Source organism: Rhipicephalus microplus, chromosome 4 (assembly GCF_043290135.1).
Source record: "Rhipicephalus microplus isolate Deutch F79 chromosome 4, USDA_Rmic, whole genome shotgun sequence".
NCBI lineage: Eukaryota > Metazoa > Arthropoda > Arachnida > Ixodida > Ixodidae > Rhipicephalus > Rhipicephalus microplus.
Window position 1 is genome coordinate 175,588,623 of NC_134703.1, and position 5,819 is coordinate 175,594,441.

Below are 5,819 nucleotides of genomic sequence, written 5' to 3' on the forward strand. Positions count from 1 at the left end.
GAAAAGAGCAACACACCACTCCCGGGAAAGCTCAAACCTCCAACTTTTCGGTTAACAGCCGATCGCCCTAGCCAATTGCGACACGTAGACAGTCCTGCTCCCCTCTCACCTCCATCAGAATATATCTTCAAAGCTATCAGCCCAAAGAAAAAAAAGCGCCGCACCACCACCGGGTGGGCTCGAAACTCCAACCTTTCGGTTAACAGCCGATCACGCTATCCAATTGCGCCACGGAGACAGTCCAGCTCCACTCTCTCCACCATCAGAACATATCTTCAAAGCTATCAGCGCAAAGAAAAAAGCAACACAACACTCCCGGGAGGGCTCGAACCTCCAACTTATCGGTTAAAAGCCGATCGCGCTAGCCAATTGCGCCACGGAGACAGTCGTGCCCCACTTTCACCACCATCAGAACATAACTTAAACCTATCAGCGCAAAAAAAGCAACACACCACTCACGGGAGGGCTCGAAACTCTAACCTTTCGGTTAACAGCCGATCGCGCTAGACAATTGCGCCACGGAGACAGTTGTGCTCCACACTCACCACCATCAGAACATATCCTCAAAGCCATCAGACAAAAAAAGCAACACACCACTCTCGGGAGGGCTCGAACCTGCAACTTTTTGGATTACAGCCGACCGCGCTAGCCAATTGCGCCACGGAGACAGTCCTGCTCGACTCTCACCACCATTAGAACATATTTTCAAAGCTATCAGCGCAAAGAAAAAAGCAACACACCACCCCGGGAGGGCTCGAGACTCCAACCTTTTGGTTAACAGCCGATCGCGCTAGCCAATTGCGCCACGGAGACAGTCCTGCTCCACTCTCACCACCATCAGAACATATCTTCAAAGCTATCAGCCCAAAGAAAAAAAAGCGCCGCACTACCACCGGGTGGCCTCGAACCTCCAACTTTTCGGTTAACAGCCGATCGCGCTAGCCAATTGCGCCACGGAGACAGTCGTGCTCCGCTCTCACCACCATCAGAACATAGCTTCAAAGCTATCACCCCAAAGAAAAAAAGCGCCGCACCACCACCAAAGGGCTCGAAACCCCAAACTTTCGGTTAACAGCCGATAACGCTAGTCAATTGCGCCACGGAGATAGTCCTGCTCCACTCTCACCACCATCAGAACATATCTTCAAATCTATCAGCCCATAGAAAAAAAAAGCGCCGCACCACCACCGGGCGGGCTCGAACTTCCAACCTTTCGGTTAACAGCTGATCGCGCTAGCCAATTGCGCCACGGAGACAGTCGTGCTCCGCTCTCACCACCATCAGAACATAGCTTCAAAGCTATCACCCCAAAGAAAAAAAGCGCCGCACCACCACCAAAGGGCTCGAAACCCCAAACTTTCGGTTAACAGCCGATAACGCTAGTCAATTGCGCCACGGAGACAGTCCTGCTCCACTCTCACCACCATCAGAACATATCTTCAAATCTATCAGCCCATAGAAAAAAAAGCGCCGCACCACCACCGGGCGGGCTCGAACTTCCAACCTTTCGGTTAACAGCCGATCGCACTAGCCAATTGCGCCACGGAGACAGTCCTGCTCCACTCTCACCACCATTAGAACATATTTTCAAAGCTATCAGCACAAAGAAAAAAGCAACACACCACCCCGGGAAGGCTCGAAACTCCAACCTTTTGGTTAACAGCCGATCGCACTAGCCAATTGCGCCACGGAGACAGTCCTGCTCCACTCTCACCACCATCAGAACATATCTTCAAAGCTATCAGCCCAAAGAAAAAAAAGCGCCGCACTACCACCGGGTGGCCTCGAACCTCCAACTTTTCGGTTAACAGCCGATCGCGCTAGCCAATTGCGCCACGGAGACAGTCGTGCTCCACTCTCACCACCATCAGAACCTATCTTCAAATCTATCAGCCCAAAGAAAAAAAGCGCCGCACCACCACCGGGTGGGCTCGAACTTCCAACCTTTCGATTAACAGCCGATCGCACTAGCCAATTGCGCCACGGATACAGTCCTGCTCCACTCTCACCACCATCAGAACATATCTTCAAAGCTATCAGCGCAAAGAAAAGAGCAACACACCACTCCCGGGAAAGCTCAAACCTCCAACTTTTCGGTTAACAGACGATCGCCCTAGCCAATTGCGACACGTAGACAGTCCTGCTCCCCTCTCACCACCATCAGAATATATCTTCAAAGCTATCAGCCCAAAGAAAAAAAAGCGCCGCACCACCACCGGGTGGGCTCGAACCTCCAACCTTTCGGTTAACAGCCGATCACGCTATTCAATTGCGCCACGGAGACAGTCCTGCTCCACTCTCTCCACCATCAGAACATATCTTCAAAGCTATCAGCCCAAAGAAAAAAATGCGCCGCACCAGCACCGGGTGGGCTCGAAACTCCAACCTTTCGGTTAACAGCCGATCACGCTAGCCAATTGTGCCCAGGAGACAGTCGTGCTCCACACTCAACACCATCAGAACATACCCTAAAAGCTATCAGCGCAAAGAAAAAAGCAACACACCACTTCCGGGAGGGCTCGAAACACCAACCTTTCGGTTAACAGCCGATCGCCCTAGCCAATTGCGACACGTAGACAGTCCTGCTCCCCTCTCACCTCCATCAGAATATATCTTCAAAGCTATCAGCCCAAAGAAAAAAAAGCGCCGCACCACCACCGGGTGGGCTCGAAACTCCAACCTTTCGGTTAACAGCCGATCACGCTATCCAATTGCGCCACGGAGACAGTCCAGCTCCACTCTCTCCACCATCAGAACATATCTTCAAAGCTATCAGCGCAAAGAAAAAAGCAACACACCACTCCTGGGAGGGCTCGAACCTCCAACTTTTCGGTTAAAAGCCGATCGCGCTAGCCAATTGCGCCACGGAGACAGTCGTGCCCCACTTTCACCACCATAAGAACATAACTTAAACCTATCAGCGCAAAAAAAGCAACACACCACTCCCGGGAGGGCTCGAAACTCTAACCTTTCGGTTAACAGCCGATCGCGCTAGCCAATTGCGCCACGGAGACAGTCCTGCTCTACTCTCACCACCATCAGAACATATCTTCAAAGCTATCAGCGCAAAGAAAAGAGCAACACACCACTCCCGGGAAAGCTCAAACCTCCAACTTTTCGGTTAACAGCCGATCGCCCTAGCCAATTGCGACACGTAGACAGTCCTGCTCCCCTCTCACCTCCATCAGAATATATCTTCAAAGCTATCAGCCCAAAGAAAAAAAGCGCCGCACCACCACCGGGTGGGCTCGAAACTCCAACCTTTCGGTTAACAGCCGATCACGCTATCCAATTGCGCCACGGAGACAGTCCAGCTCCACTCTCTCCACCATCAGAACATATCTTCAAAGCTATCAGCGCAAAGAAAAAAGCAACACAACACTCCCGGGAGGGCTCGAACCTCCAACTTTTCGGTTAAAAGCCGATCGCGCTAGCCAATTGCGCCACGGAGACAGTCGTGCCCCACTTTCACCACCATCAGAACATAACTTAAACCTATCAGCGCAAAAAAAGCAACACACCACTCACGGGAGGGCTCGAAACTTTAAACCTTTCGGTTAACAGCCGATCGCGCTAGACAATTGCGCCACGGAGACAGTTGTGCTCCACACTCACCACCATCAGAACATATCCTCAAAGCCATCAGACAAAAAAAGCAACACACCACTCTCGGGAGGGCTCGAACCTGCAACGTTTTGGATTACAGCCGACCGCGCTAGCCAATTGCGCCACGGAGACAGTCCTGCTCGACTCTCACCACCATTAGAACATATTTTCAAAGCTATCAGCGCAAAGAAAAAAGCAACACACCACCCCGGGAGGGCTCGAAACTCCAACCTTTTGGTTAACAGCCGATCGCGCTAGCCAATTGCGCCACGGAGACAGTCCTGCTCCACTCTCACCACCATCAGAACATATCTTCAAAGCTATCAGCCCAAAGAAAAAAAAGCGCCGCACTACCACCGGGTGGCCTCGAACCTCCAACTTTTCGGTTAACAGCCGATCGCGCTAGCCAATTGCGCCACGGAGACAGTCGTGCTCCGCTCTCACCACCATCAGAACATAGCTTCAAAGCTATCACCCCAAAGAAAAAAAGCGCCGCACCACCACCAAAGGGCTCGAAACCCCAAACTTTCGGTTAACAGCCGATAACGCTAGTCAATTGCGCCACGGAGATAGTCCTGCTCCACTCTCACCACCATCAGAACATATCTTCAAATCTATCAGCCCATAGAAAAAAAAAGCGCCGCACCACCACCGGGCGGGCTCGAACTTCCAACCTTTCGGTTAACAGCCGATCGCACTAGCCAATTGCGCCACGGAGACAGTCCTGCTCCACTCTCACCACCATTAGAACATATTTTCAAAGCTATCAGCACAAAGAAAAAAGCAACACACCACCCCGGGAGGGCTCGAAACTCCAACCTTTTGGTTAACAGCCGATCGCGCTAGCCAATTGCGCCACGGAGACAGTCCTGCTCCACTCTCACCACCATCAGAACATATCTTCAAAGCTATCAGCCCAAAGAAAAAAAAGCGCCGCACTACCACCGGGTGGCCTCGAACCTCCAACTTTTCGGTTAACAGCCGATCGCGCTAGCCAATTGCGCCACGGAGACAGTCGTGCTCCACTCTCACCACCACCAGAACATATCTTCAAATCTATCAGCCAAAAGAAAAAAAGCGCCGCACCACCACCGGGTGGGCTCGAACTTCCAACCTTTCGGTTAACAGCCGATCGCCCTAGCCAATTGCGACACGTAGACAGTCCTGCTCCCCTCTCACCTCCATCAGAATATATCTTCAAAGCTATCAGCCCAAAGAAAAAAAAGCGCCGCACCACCACCGGGTGGGCTCGAAACTCCAACCTTTCGGTTAACAGCCGATCACGCTATCCAATTGCGCCACGGAGACAGTCCTGCTCCACTCTCTCCACCATCAGAACATATCTTCAAAGCTATCAGCCCAAAGAAAAAAATGCGCCGCACCAGCACCGGGTGGGCTCGAAACTCCAACCTTTCGGTTAACAGCCGATCACGCTAGCCAATTGTGCCCAGGAGACAGTCGTGCTCCACAATCACCACCATCAGAACATACCCTAAAAGCTATCAGCGCAAAGAAAAAAGCAACACACCACTTCCGGGAGGGCTCGAAACACCAACCTTTTGGTTAACAGCCGATCGCGCTAGTCAATTGCGCCACGGAGACAGTCTTGCTCCACTTTCACCACCATCAGAACATCTCTTCAAAGCTATCAGCGCAAAGAAAAAAGCAACACACCACTCCCGGGAGGGCTCGAAACTCCAACCTTTCGATTAACAGCCGATCGCGCTAGCCAATTGCGCCACGGAGACAGTCCTGCTCCACTCTCACCACCATCAGAACATATCTTCAAAGCTATCACCCCAAAAAAAAAGCGCCGCACCACCACCAAAGGGCTCGAAACCCCAAACTTTCGGTTAACAGCCGATAACGCTAGTCAATTGCGCCACGGAGACAGTCCTGCTCCACTCTCACCACCATCAGAACATATCTTCAAATCTATCAGCCCATAGAAAAAAAAGCGCCGCACCACCACCGGGTGGGCTCGAACTTCCAACCTTTCGGTTAACAGCCGATCGCACTAGCCAAATGCGCCACGGAGACAGTCCTGCTCCACTCTCACCACCATTAGAACATATTTTCAAAGCTATCAGCGCAAAGAAAAAAGCAACACACCACCCCGGGAGGGCTCGAAACTCCAACCTTTTGGTTAACAGCCGATCGCGCTAGCCAATTGCGCCACGGAGACAGTCCTGCTCCACTCTCACCACCATCAG

General features: G+C 51.8%; 1 non-coding gene across 1 annotated transcript; it reads right to left on the bottom strand.

The window, feature by feature from the left end:
• Positions 1 to 310: 310 nt before the first annotated feature.
• Positions 311 to 387, bottom strand: TRNAK-UUU (transfer RNA lysine (anticodon UUU)). Its single transcript has one exon. It is a non-coding gene; the product is annotated as a tRNA-Lys (tRNA).
• Between the last annotated feature and the right edge of the window lie 5,432 nt (positions 388 to 5,819).